General features: G+C 42.3%; 1 long non-coding RNA gene across 1 annotated transcript; it reads right to left on the reverse strand.

Moving 5' to 3' along the window:
- Positions 1–4,747: 4,747 nt before the first annotated feature.
- LOC109249831 (uncharacterized) lies at positions 4,748–14,244 on the reverse strand. The gene is made up of 3 exons (XR_002072780.2): positions 13,993–14,244; positions 6,117–6,246; positions 4,748–4,895 (listed from the first exon to the last, which is right to left on the reverse strand). It is a non-coding gene; the product is annotated as an uncharacterized LOC109249831 (long non-coding RNA).
- Between the last annotated feature and the right edge of the window lie 375 nt (positions 14,245–14,619).

Genomic DNA, 14,619 nt, shown 5'->3' on the forward strand with positions numbered 1-14,619 from the left:
CTCTCTGCCCCTCCCCCCATTTCTCTCTCTCAAATAAATAAATAAACTTTAAAAAAAAAGAACAAGAAAAAAAAATCAATTAAAAAAACAATGAAGGGCCAAACATTTTCTGCAAAACATTCTAGATGACTGTGTTTCCTCACGTAGTATCCAGAGAAGTAGATTTAACTCAACATGTATTTCTGTAGTAGCAATTTTGTGCAATGCTCTGTAATAGATGAACAGCAAACATCTTTCTTTCTCCTTAGTCTACAGGCCACAAAAATGTCATGACCACAGCATCAACAGGTTGAAAAGAAGGAACTTTTTATTCAATCTGTCTTTTCCTCCTTGATTCACATAAGGAACATCTTCCACCTTCTGGTCTGTAGGTGACAATTGGATTCATAATCCTTTCCTTTAAATTGTCATTGTTCAGGGGTGCCCTGGGTGGCTCAGTGGGTTAAGTGTCCGACTCAGGCTCAGGTCATGATCTCACCGTTCGTGAGTTCGAGCCCCACATCAGGCTCTGAGCCTGGAGCCTGCTTCAGATTCTGTGTCTCCCTCTCTCTCCTCTCTTCCCCTGCTCACATTCTGTCTCTCTCTCAAAAATAAATAAACATTAAAAAAAAAACTAAAATAAATAAATAGTCATTGTTCAAATTACCAGATGAGCCTTATAATGGCAACTTTGTTTGATTTATTCTCAAAAATATTTACTGGGCATATAATGAAGTTCTATGCCAGATCCAAATGCAAAGCAACGGAAAACGATCCCCATCCACTCCCAAAGAGCTCACAGCCTGGTGAGAGAAAGATGCAGATATGTCTTTATTTTCATGATTTTCTTCCACAGGACTTACAGAGAACAAAGAAATGTGCAATACAAGAAAATAAAGCATATCAGAAGCAATGAGAAAGATAAGGCAGAAGGAAAGCAATGATGGGATCATACAATAGAGGTAGGCTAATGTCCAGAATAAATACAATGAAGGCCTACATGTATTTGCCAAAGATCCACCAGGAGTTTGGCTCTAAGCTTTTTAGCAATCTCTGTGAAAAGAGAAATATGATCAGTTACACAATCTACAGCTCCCACCAGCTACCAGCAGACCAATTGCTCTGGAAAAACATAAATGGTGCTGATATAAGTCCCAAACAAGCCCTCAAGATCCTGCAAATGCAATGCTATGCAGTACACAGAAGAATATCCTCAATAATAGCCTTATACCCAATGGAGTGGAGCTATTTCTTACAGCACATCAAAGTCCAGGCTGATGGCTTATCATCAAAGTTCAGTTTAGTAAAAGTAATTTTATAGGAGTTCACTCAAGCAGAAAATCATTATAACATGATAGGTGCAGTAATAGAAATATGCACAAAGTGCTGTGGGAGAGCAGAGGGACACAAGTGCAATCGCATTATTCAAGGTTGGAGCAGACATCATCATCAAGGAAAGATTCTGGAAGCTTCTATTCAATTTCCAAAGGAAATCCACAGGTTTTGCTGCAAGAGCCTAACTTTCTTAGAACATCAATTTTTTTTTTAATTTTCTTTTTAATGTTCCTTCATTTTTGAGAGAGAGAGAGAGAGAGAGACAGAGTGCAAGCAGGGGAGGGCAGAGACAGGGGGAGACACAGAATCTGAAGCAGGCTCCAGGCTCTGAGCTGTCAGCACAGAGCCTGACGTGGGGCTCGAACTCCCAGATCATGAGATCATGACCTGAGCTGAAGTCAGACACTTACCCGACTGAGCCACCCAGGTACCCTGGATAGAATATTGTTTTTTCTTTCTTTTTTTTTTTTTTTTAAGTTTTTTCTTTTTATGTATTTTGAGAGAGAGATAGCAAGAGGGGGAGTGGAAGAGAGAGAGGGAGACAATCCCAAGCTGATAGCAAGGAGCCAAATGTGAGGCTCGAACTCACAACTGTAAGATCATGACCTGAGGCCAAGTCAAGAGTCTGACACCTAACCGACTGAGCCATCCGGGAGCCCCAGAACATTGTTTTAAAAGGGCTTTGTTGGGGCGCCTGGGTGGCTCAGTCAGTTAAGTTTCCAACTTCGGTTCATGAATTCGAGCCCCACGTTGGACTCTGCACTGACACTGTGGAGTTGCTTGGGATTCTCTCTCCCTCTCTCTCTCTGTGCCCCTTCCCCACCTGCGCACGTGCACACGTGCTCTCTCTGTCTCTCTCTCTTTTTTTTTTTTTATTTTTTAATGTTTATTCATTTTTGAGAGACAGAGAGAGACAGAGCATGAGCGGGGAAGGGGCAGAGAGAGAGGGAGACGCAGAATCCGAGGCAGGCTCCACGCTCTGAGCTGTCAGCACAGAGCCTGATACGGGGCTTGAACTCACGAACTGTGAGATCATGACCTGAGCTGAAGTCGGGCGCTCAACCGACTGAGCCACCCAGGCGCCCCTCTGTCTCTCTCAAAATAAATAAATAAACTTAAAAAAAACAACGGGGCTCTCTCATCACAGCAAAATTCACGTTAAGAAGTCCAAACATACCTTTAATGGAAAAAATTCTCATTTTCTTTGTAATTTACATATCTTGGATCACCCGTATTATTAAATACAGTGAATAATACATTAAGAAAGTAGACCGTACCTACCTGAAGGCTGGGTGCTCAAAGAATCAGTGAAAGTTTAGAGTTATGTCAAGTTTTAAGTAAGCTCCCTCAGAAATCCAAGACCACAGAACAAAAGGAATTTTGAGGGGGATTAGTTCTGGTTCCATGTTAAACTGCATTTCTAATAAATGACATGGTCAAGAGTTGTATTTCTCCTGAACACTAGAAAAAGAGTGAACAGAGAAGGAAATTCTCAACATAAATAATCCACATATTTGACATCAAAGAAAAAGTCTTGGATTTCCAATCCATCCAATAAAAGGAGGTGACAAGATTTGTCTTGAAGGGAAAGAAAGGCAGGAAGAATGCAAAATGCTTCTATGGTTGATTTAAGGAAGATAGTATTTTTCCTCAGGGTTCAGCCAAGTATGAGAGAAGTAACATTTCCTGGCTTCTTTATACTGTGACTTAGCTTCCTCATCAACAGGTACAGAGCAGGCTCCATGGACCATGCAGGTGAGTGGCAGACAAAGTCTCCTCCGTAGCACGATGGTTGGGACTGACACCAAATAACGAAGGATAATGATAAATCTCCACAGACAAAAATGCTCAAAACGAGAAGGACTGGCACAGATGTGAAATCAGGGGCGATCCTCTTTGACCACCACTGGTCAGAGAGCACGCGGAAACATTGGTCTCGACTTCTCTATCTCTGAGCATATATGATTGGTCGCTGAGATTACAAAATGGGTATTTAAAATCTTTCCCCGGCAGTGCTTTAGATACTAGGCTTGATAACATTTTTGTGTGTGACAGAAATAAAATTTGAGTGTTTAAAACCCATCTGCCATCCTGTAAAGGGTATGGATCTTTCAGTTTAAGGATCTCGTTTGCTGAGCACAAATGAAGTCATCTTCAGAATTAGACTCCTGAAGACTGTATGAAGTGATGGGTGAGGAGGAGTTGAGGTGAGGTTCATCGCTGTGTATCAGAGTATGATAGGAAAAGACAGGGCAGAAGAGGCAGAGAGGGAAAGGATAGGACCTCAGGTCCCAGGGTGGGGAAAAACACCTATTTGGGAACAATGCTGGGAGTGTCAGACCACAGCAAGCCCCCTCAGGCATCAGGTTCCTCTGAAGAATGTAACAGACCCCACCTACTCCCTCTCAGATTTCCCCTCAGGAATTTTACAAAAGACCTAAGTGTGCCCACACACCACCCCTCCTATGATGGAAACGAGCCTATCAGGAATGGACAACCCAGCATCTAGAACCATCAAGCCAATAAGGGCAGAACCTGAGAAGGAACAAGGGGGAAGGGAGAGGGGAGGGCTGATCAGAACCTTGTAAAACGAGGACCCTTGCCTAGAGTCGTGGGTATTCACCTTCGAATGTCCCCTCTCTGTAAAGAGAGCTTTCCTATTATACTTCCTTTCTGATCTTATACTCTAATAAACTTTGGCCTGCTGCTTAATTTGTGTCTACCTCTTCATTCTTTGAGGCAGCGAGACAACGAGTCCCGAGTATTGTAAAAAAAATCCTGCAACAAGAGAGTGGAGAGTAAGTGCACAGGGGACTGAGAAGGGGAGAAGGCAGGGGGTGCCTGGGTGACTCAACCCGTTAAGCATCCAGACTCTTGGTTTTGCCTCGGGTCATGATCTCATGTCCTTGGTGTCGAGCCCTACATTGGTCTCTGTGCTGACGGTGAGGAGCCTGCTTTGGATTCTCTCTCTCTCTCTCTCTCTCTCTCTCTCTCTCTCTCTCCCTTTCTCTCTCTGCCCCTCCACCACATGCGCGTGTTCTCTCTCTCAAAATAAATAAACATAAAAAAATAGATTACAAATGAAATACAGTAGGAATGGAACACTATAGCAGTTTTGATGGGTTTTCCACAGTAATACACAGCTGTGCAAAGCACTTTGACCTATTTGTCCAAGGATGGCCAAATCCAACCTCCAAATTGGACATTATATGAAAGGGAAGGAGGAGGAAAGACCGGGAGGAGGAGACTCATGAACTGGGTGGGTGGGGGGAGGGTGCTATTTGAAGAAGGTATCTGGGAGAGGAGACCCGCCTCATAAAATAAAATGTCTTGGGCTGTAAATACCTTCCACCCGCCCCCGTCTCCACATACTCTCTTTCACACACACACACACACACACACACACACACACACACACAAAACCACATGGAAAAGACCAACCTGTCAACACTGGTTGATGGGGTGGATTTTCTTTGGTGGAATCAACAGTAGTGTTCAATCCTACTTCCCAGCTGGAGAGGAGCGAGAACAGAGGCTGCCATGAGAGAACAGGCACATTCATCCGCTCTGTTTTCCCAACTCTGTGAGGAAGCAGTCCAAGTAATTAAAAGGCTGAAGGTATCTTTGTCTCCACCTCATTTTGCTCACATTATCTGTTGAGTTTCGAGACCCTGTGGATTCTGCCTCCACAGTCTCTCAGAAGTAGACCCCCTCCATCCTATTCCACCACTGGCTGCTTTCCCTGCACGACCTTCCCCATTTGCTGGCAGAACCCAATCTCTCCCACCCCTCAACGTGCGTCACACTTTACTGCACCTTCCCAGCTGAGCCCATTCTAACTTGTATTTGAATGTTTTACAAAGCTGCTATATCCCTAAGAGTGGCAGCAGCTGGAAGGGGGGGGGGCAACTTTCTCCTCAACTCTGCAGATGTGACAAGGCCTTATGCACAAAGTGTTGAGGAAATCTTGGTAAAAGCAAAGAGAGAAGAAGAAAGGGCAGGAAAAGGGAACCAGAAGAAACTAGGAAGGGAAGGGAAGAGATTAGGAAGGGGAGGGGAGGGGAGGGGAGGGGAGGGAAGGGAAAGGAAAAGAAGGAAGTAGAAGAAATCCTCTAGCATTTTTAATTGGGTATATAACAGATCTGCAGTACAAGTATAATTTTATTGACTTTTTTTTTCTTTTTTTCGCAACCAGATCCTTATTTTACTTGGAATGGGTATCTTAGCTGTACCATCTAAGAACTTCAGTCACATAGCATTTATACAGATTCAAATTCCAGTGTTTAGCCCCATATTTTTCTCTTACTCAAACACCTCTCCTATTTTATTTTTCTTTAGAGGCAATGTTCTGTATCCTTAAGATAATAGAAGAGTGGACTAAATAGTTTGGAGGTTATTCAAAATAATTTTATTTTCCTGTGTACTTCATTTATCCTTTCCGAGTATCTGAGGGGGTTCAATGGAGGCTAGCATATCATGCATTTCTAAGATAATGATTTTTCTCATTTCTGTGGCTCCGAAAAATCTGACAAGACCCTCTGCAGCTGCTCTGGTTCTAGCCTGGAGTGCGACCATGGTCGGGTGCAAGGACAATGGCAATCTATTAATATCCCCCAGGCCAGCTGTTATCCCCACATGTGCAACGCCCAGGCACTGGGGAAGAAGGCTCAATTTTGTCTGCAGCCTCCCCTTTTTGGGAAGGAATAAACTTTGCTATCGGCTTTGGAAGAGTTTATAAAGAGTTAAGGAAATAAATTGTGTTTTATGCAATACATTTCTCACGCAAAGCACCAATGACGGACCCCTTTTATCTATCCTCATGTCTTAAGTAGATACAAAGAACAGGACTTCAGGCTCCGTAGGTTGTTGGTGAACCGATCTATGTGATTTCACTGGAGTCTGCAATGAAAATCAATCTGCCGTGAAAGCGCCCTGTAATTGGGTATAATGGACATAATGAATAGGTAAGACATAAACACATTGAAGAACATATTGGCAAAGTAAGACATAAGAGGGACCAGGGAATACATGTGAAAGGAATTCAGGACAACAAAGCTGGGTGATATTTTAATTTTTAAAAGTACTAATATAGTTGTCTAAGGAACCTGTTAAAAAGAAAATCACAGGCCCAAAATGGCACCTCTTAGGCCCAGTCTAAACCAGGGCGTAATACCTAATTGCAGTTTCAACCTGCCCCTGAAACGTAGTCTTAACTTGTCACTCAGGAATTTTCTGATCAACACCAATGAGATAATCTGTCACATGGGTCCTCTCCATCCCCCAGAGGAAGATAGGGTAAGCCAACTAATAAGACCCCCTGTCCTTTCCCTTAAGGTAGCCTTACCTGGAACGGTCTTTGTTTCACTTTTGCTAATAATGTTTTGCTCCACTCTCCTTCCTATAAAAAATCTTGCATTTTGTACAACTCCTTAGAGCTCCCCTCTGCTTGCTAGATAGGATGCTGCCCAAACCATCAAATGCTTAATAAAGCCAGTTAAATCTTCAAATTTGCTCAGTTGAAGTTTTGTTCTTTAACGAACCCCAATATAGCTTGAGAAGTCTCAGCTTACAAATAGGCCATACTCTTCATCATCTCACTTTGAAGTTAGTGCCTTTATCCATAAATACTTGATCGTCTAAAATCAGAAAGGTGGCAGAAACCAGTTTTCTGTGTCAGATTTACTTCCAAGTCATATAATCTTATGTTGGGAAGAGACCTTGTAATCAATCCAGCCTCCTCCTGAGCCCTGGAGCCCCAGAATGGCTTCCAAAACATCTTGAGCAGATGAGCATTTAGGCTTAGCTTGAATTCTTCCCATGACCCTGAGCTAAGCCCTCTGGAAGGCAGCCTTCTACATTATTGGACATTTTTAGTTCCCAGACAGTTCTCAGGTGAATATTTCACCTCTATAATTTCTATTCATGGATCATGGTTTTGTAATCTGGAGGATGCTAGTTTATAATTTGTAGAGAAGCCATTAGGTAGACAGAGTGACAATCTAAGATGTCCTAGGTCCAAAGAGCAGAGAATTTAAAAAGCTGGAATAAGGGACTGTTAAAAAATAAAACTCAAATGAGTAAATGTTAAGATCTAATTGGCTTTATTAAGTAACTCATGAATTGGGAAGCACCCCATTTAACAAGGAGAGGGGAGCTCCAAGGAGTTATACAAAATGGAAAGTTTTGATAAGAAAGAGGAACAGAAGTTATTAGCAAAAGAAAAGAAAGGATTACAGGCAAGGTCACCTTCTTTTAGGGGGAGGGGGTTGAGGTCTTATCATGCAGATGACCTCATCTTCCCTTGAATAGAGAGGGCCCCGGTGACAGATTACCTCATTAGTGCTGGGGGGAGGGGTGTGCGGATTTCAGACTGATTGGATTAAAATTTCACTCCTTGAAGAGTCTGAAATTGAAATTAAGTCTTGGTTTTCTGTCTGGAGGGCAAGTGACTCCACCTTGAGCCTGTCATTTTCTTTTTAATAATACATAATTTTATATCCAACAACATTCTTTTTTGGATCAAGATAAATAGCATAACTCATTATTCTAACTTACCTGCGAGGTATAATCAAAGAGTCGGTATACATAGCTAAGATTTAAAGGTACGTCACCACTAAGTACAATGCAATACTTTTTCTAACTAGACTCAACTGTCATCATTCCATTTCTCCTGTGGTTCTAATTTCAGTAACCTCCTCAGCCTGCGAGCAAGCAGGTTAAAGGCTTTGGGAGTAGGAGACATAGGGAAATAATTTTTCCAAGAATTTGTTCCCTGAAAATATTGGGGGATGGCATTTCTTTCTGTTATTTCTTAGCCCAATAAACTTGATGTTGCAATTGTCCCTTATAATCAGAGGCCTGGGAAGATGTCTGCATTGTTCTAGGCTGGTGTGGAACTTCCGACTTTGCAAACAACACTCTGACACTATACCACTTCCTCTTAGTTCTGAGGTTAAAAGCAAGTGCTTGCCCTAGACAGTCTAGTTAAGATCTTATCTTCTCTTGTTTTTCTTTCTCTGATAGGCTACCCTGGTACTTCTCCTAGGCAGAATAGAAAAGTGCTTTGAGATCTGCTTTCCTTAAGGCTCCAACTGGAAGACCATCAGAAACCTGCCCTGCATTAGTCTCCTGGGGCCTGGGAGCCCCCACTGCGAGTGCATTCCTAACTTTCCTTCCTCACGTCTGGTGGACAACTCACCATGTTCTCCACCTGCTTTGAGTTTGTTCACTTCAAATAATTAGTTCTTTTGTTTTCCTTTCTCTAAACAAATTTTAAAACCGATATATTTTTAAATAGAGATTAGTTCTCTCATAGGCTACCAGTATACTAAATGCCTTTAGAACAACGATGGAGCTTATATTTCATTCACATGCTTCAAAGAATAGAGCAGAATTGAGGCCAGCAATGAACCATAGGAAGCAGTCCAGATACATTTTTTTTAATCCAACTGGCAAAATTAAACGAGATTATGCTGGGAATCTGAGATATTTAGAGAACTGACAGAATAGAGAAATACCTATTCAAATGCAAAATAATTAATTCTTTTTCTCTTTTAAGGTCAGTGAAGGAAGGTTCTTGCAATTTTTACAACCATTAAAAGAAATCAAACTATGTATCACCGACACTCATAAATACTTCTCCAGTGTAAGCCTCAAAACAAGTCCCGGGGGCATTATCTTTCACATTTTTACAAGTAAGAAAATGGCCTTGGGGTACCTGGGTGGCTCACTCCATTAAGTGTCTGACTCTTGATCTTGGCTCTGGTCATGATCTCAAGGTTTGTGAGTTTGAGCCCCACGTGGGGCTCTGCACCGGTGGCGTGAAGCCTGCTTGAGATTCTGTCTCTCCTTCTCTCTGTCCCTCCTCCTTGCGCACATACTCTATCTCTCTCTCTCTCTCAAAATAAAGAAATAAACTGAAAGAAAGAAAGAAAGAAAGAAAGAAAAAAAGAAAGAAAGAAAGATAGCTTAGATAGGAATAGCTGAGACACGCCCATCATCCTAAGGGCCAGACTTGAAGAGTCTCCTGACTTCAGCGCCCAGGCACATCCAGTATAGCACAGCTATTCTGGGGATCTGTGAACATACTTTGGCCTGCTATTCCACATAAAAGAGACCGTTGCATTTGCTTTCTAAACAGTTCTCTCCAAACGTCTTCATCCTACTAAGTCTTTAAATTTTTCAAATGGTTCTCCATGCATCCTTTGCAGGAGATTTCCAAAAATAGAGTCAAAGAGAGGACCTCTAAGATATGTTTTACCTTTAAAACTCTTGATTCTATGCAATTTACACTTTAAAGGGCAGAGAAAAACAGAGACTTAACTACAGACATATTAGGGTACATGAGAGTCCTGCTTTGTGTAAGGCACAGGTTTTGTTGATGAGAGAGCATAAGGCAAGCTGAGAGCAAAGCACAAGCTGAGAGCAAAGCACAAGCTGACAACGCCCCCTACCTCCAAGGTGTGACAAAGGAAAGGGAGAGAAAACCAATGGTTAACGGACAGGGATCACAGTCATGCAGGACGTGAGCCTCCATCAGTTTATAAATATCTTAGTAAGTTACAAGAAAAAGGCAATCTTATCAATAACCTAATTTCCAAAAACCTATAGACTCAGTTTCCTGGAGCCCCTAATACCACCCTCTCCTCCATAGTGATGTGGGAACAAAGGCAAGAAGGAAATGGTCGGTAAAATTAAATTTTCTTATAACCTGCAGCCTATTGACATACTCTAGGAAAATACAGAGTATAACATTTTTCCAGGAACCTCCTACTGTCTTAATGATAATGCTTTGCTAGAGGGAAAAACAACCTTAGCTTGCCAGTAGCTAAACCTCCAATAATCTTAGTCTTTATCATATGGAAATCCCTTTAAGAAACTCCCTGTTGGGGGCGCCTGGGTGGCTGAGTCAGTTAAGTGTCCAACTTCAGCTCAGGTCATGATCTCACAGCTTGTGAGTTGGAGCCCCGCATTGGGCTCTATGCTGACCGCTCAGAGGCTGGAGCCTGCTTCAGAGTCTGTGTCTCCCGCTCTCTCTGCCCCTCCCCTGCTCACGCCCTGTCTCTCTCTCTCTCTCTCTCTCTCTCTCTCTCTCTCTCAAAAATAAATAAACATTAAAAAAATTTTTTTACAAGGGAATACAAGCAAAAATGAACTATTGGGACCTCACCAAGATAAAAAGCTTCTACACTGCAAAGGAAACAATCAACAAAACTAAAAGGCAACCAACGGAATGGGAAAAGATATTTGCAAATGACATATCAGATAAAGGGCTAGTATCCAAAATCTATGAAGAACTCACCAAACTCCACACCCAAAAAAACAAATAATCCAGTAAAGAAATGGGTTGAAGACACGAATAGATATTTTTCCAAACATATCCAGTTGACCAACAGACAGACACATGAAATGATGCTCAACGTCACTCTTCATCAGGGAAATACAAATCAAAACCACACTGAGATACCACCTCACACCAACCAGTCAGAGTGGCTAAAATGAACAAATCAGGAGACTATAGGTGTTGGAGACATGGGAACCCTCTTGCACTGTTGGTGGGAATGCAAACTGGTACAGCCGCTCTGGAAAACAATGTGGAATTTCCTCAAAAAATTAAAAATAGAACTACCCTGTGACCCAGCAATAGCACTGCTAGGAATTTACCCAAGGGATACGAGAGTGCTGATGCATAGGAGCACTTGTACTCCAATGTTTATATCAGTGCTTTCAACAATAGCCTGATATGCCCCGATTTGAGAGACCCCCCCCGAAAACAAACCACCAGAGTCCAGAGTCAAAACCAAGCGGCAAGGGTCGTTTATTGCCGGTTTGAACCCGGTCCTCCGCGCACTCTTTGCCGGTGACACTAAGGGGCCCCGAGCAAGGACCTTACAGCTTCTTTTATAGACAGGCACAAACAAGTTAGGGATTTTTTTGTGGTTACAGAGCTGTTATTGGTTGACATTTAAATTTGAACACTCAGCAGAACTTGATTGGTTCCCGCCTGGTTCCCGCCTTTTTTTCAAACCACTCAGCAGAACTTGATTGGTTCCCACCTCTAGGTCAGACCACAACCGGGCACACCCTGCCCTGGCCGGTTCCAGGAACGGCAGGGGGGGGGGGGGGAGGGAGAGGTCTCTTCTTTGCAGTTGTGAGTACACCTGGTAATTTTTCTCTTAGTCTCTCAAGCCAAATTATGGAAAGAGCCTAAATGTCCATCAACTGACGAATGGATAAAGAAGATGTGGTTTATACATACAATGGAATACTACTAGGCAATGAGAAAGAATGAAATCCTGCCATTTGCAGCAACATGGATGGAACTAGAGGGTATTATGTTGAGTGAAGTAAGTCAGTCAGAGAAAGACAGATACCATATGTTTTCACTCATATGTGGATCTTGAGAAACTTAACAGAAGGCCATGGGGGAAGGAAAGGGGAAAAAAAGTTACAAACAGAGAGGGAGGGAGGCAAACCATAAGAGACTCTAGAATACAGAGAACAAACTGAGGGTTGATGTACGATGGGCAGGAAGGGAAAGTAGGTGATGAGCATTGAGGAGGGCACCTGTTGGGATGAGCACTTGGTGTTGTATGGAAGCCAATTTGACAATAAATGATGTTAAAAATAAATAAAATAAAATAAAATTTTTAATAAAAGAAAAAAAGAAACTTCCTCTTGACTTTATCTCCCCCAACTCCATAGTGTATAACCAGTCACTCTTCAACCCCGGTGCAGCTCTTTCTGCCCGCAGGTCCTGTCCCTGTGCTTTGATAAAATCACCTTTTTTGCACCAAAAACGTCTTCAAGAATTTTTTCTTGGCCATCAGCTCCAAACCCCCAACACTCTGAAACCTCATCATTGTTTAAAAAATGAAAACAAAAACAAAAGTAACAATGACAACAAAACCTACAAGCTCGGAATGACGTGACTCAGCCCCAGCCTCCAAACTGGGTCTTAATACCTAATCTAACTGCAGTTTCAACTTGCCCCAGAAATTTAGTCTTAACTGGTCACTCGGGAATTTTCTGCTTAATGCTAATGAAGTAATCTGCCCTGTGGGCCCTGTCCATCCCCACCCCCCAAAAGCAAGATGAGGTCATCTGCATAACAAGACCCCCTACTATTCCCCCCCTCCCCAAAGCAACCTCGCAAAAACAATCCTTTTCTTTTGCTAATAACTTCCTTGCCCCACCCTCCCATCTATAAAAACCTCCCGTGTTGGACAACTCCTGGGAGCTCCTCCTTGCTTCCTAGGTGGGATGGTGCCCATTTCGTGAATTGCCTAAAGAAACCAATTAAGAGCTTCAAGTCTTCTCTGTTGAATTGTATTTCAATAGTCTCCTCCTTGGACAAATATTAAAACAACCCAGAAATTACTGGGAATGGGAGGAGAGAAAAGAATACAACTAATAAAATGACCTAGAAATTTAAAAAACAAAACCAAAAATCTGTGAGTGTCTCACACTCAGATCATTTAATTAGCCTGGCAAAGAGCTCCCCAATTAAAAGTTTTTCTTCAACTTCCTAAAAAGAACTTCTTCAAAGTTCCCCAGGTAATTCTAATGTGTAGCCGGGACTGAGGGCTACTGATTTGGGGTGCATTGGGGGTGTCTGTGGGGAATTTGGGGAATGGAAGCTGGGCAGAAGACAGCTCAATAACTTTCTCGAGAATCCACACTTCTGCTTGTGCAAAGAGATTGTGGGAATAAACTCTACAAGAGGCATCCATTGGCATGAGATTAGGTCCGGGAGTTAGAAGAGTAAGAGTGGATTATGTCCAGAGCTGGAACAGAGCTTTTAAATGAGAACAACCAGGAAATACCGAGAAACCCATGATCAAAACTTTGTTTCCTCAAGGCGCTCAATAAATATTAATTAAATTTCATTGTAACTGAATTGAAATCATCTTAATGGAAAATCATTTAATGGCTTGAATTAAATTGTGTACTTATCACTGTATCCATTTAATCCTGGACCTTGTCTCAAGGATTTAGAAATATTAAGCCCGAGGATCACTGTTCCCTCTTTTTTGCCACTTTGCATTATCTTTCCAGAAGCACAATGAATGGAAAGGCACCCTCTTAGCAAATTCCACACCTTATTTTCACTCCTCATTTAAATGTTACCCTGACCCCATTCAATGAAAAATAACTTTGAGATCTCATAAAATTACCCGATATCCACAAACACAGTGGATAGTTCTTAAGTGTCCTAGGATGAAGGTCCCATGACCATGGGGGAAAAGGATATTTTAATGAAGCATTTTCACTGAACTTTGGAATCGAATAGCACATTAAGAGTTATTCTAGTTCCTTTTTAAAAATCGTAAAATATTTTCCATTCTGATTTAAATATTTCTTTTCTTTAACATTTTTTTTTAATATTTATTTATTTTGAGGAGACAGACAGAGTGCAAGCAGGGGAGGGGCAGAGAAAGAGGGAAACACAGAATCCCAAGCAGGCTCCAGGCTCTGAGCTCCTGGCTGTCAGCACAGAGCCTGACGCAGGGCTGGAACCCACAAAGGGTGGGATCATGACCTGGGCCGAAGTCAGACTCTTAACCGACCGAGCCACCCAGGCACCCCTAAATATTTCTTTTCAAGACAGAATGGAGTCAAATATGGATACTTTGTGAGATATAATTGAGATATAAATAATTAATTAAGGAGACTTACTTGAAAATCAAACATGACCTTCCTGAAATATCCTTCCTTGGTGATTGTCCAATCAGCACTTAGAGATTGGTAGCTGTCAGGGCTCCTGGGTGGCTCAGTTGGTTGAGCATCCGACTTGGGCTCAGGTCATGATCTCACAGTTCACGAGTTCGAGCCTTGCATAAAGCTCTGTGCTGACAGCTTAGAGCCTGGAGCCTGCTTCGGATTCTGTGTGTGTCTCTCTCTGCCCCTCCTCTGCTCATGCTCTGTCTCTCTCTCTCTCTCTCTCTCTCTCTCAAAACTAAATAAAAACATTAGGAAAAAAAAAAAAAAAGATCGGTAGCTGTAGCTCCAGCATCAGATATGTTTTTGTCACCAGCTGAATCCCAAGACCTGACCTTTACTGCTCATCTGCTTGTACCCACCAACCTTTGTCCCACATTTGTCCTTAAGCTCTTCTTTGCAGGTTACCTCTTAACTAAGGCAAAGATCCTAGCAGCAGAGCATCGCCTGATGAAAACCGAAACTACCCCTCAAGCGATAATGACTACCCAGATGAAGAGCTCTGATGGCCCGGACCACCTAGACCAGTTTGAGCTTAATCCGTGACTCACCTGCACAGATGGACCATGGAGTGGCCCACAGAGT

This window comes from Panthera pardus, unplaced genomic scaffold, assembly GCF_024362965.1.
Source record: "Panthera pardus isolate Hobbes unplaced genomic scaffold, ASM2436296v1 HiC_scaffold_17, whole genome shotgun sequence".
Classification (NCBI taxonomy): domain Eukaryota; kingdom Metazoa; phylum Chordata; class Mammalia; order Carnivora; family Felidae; genus Panthera; species Panthera pardus.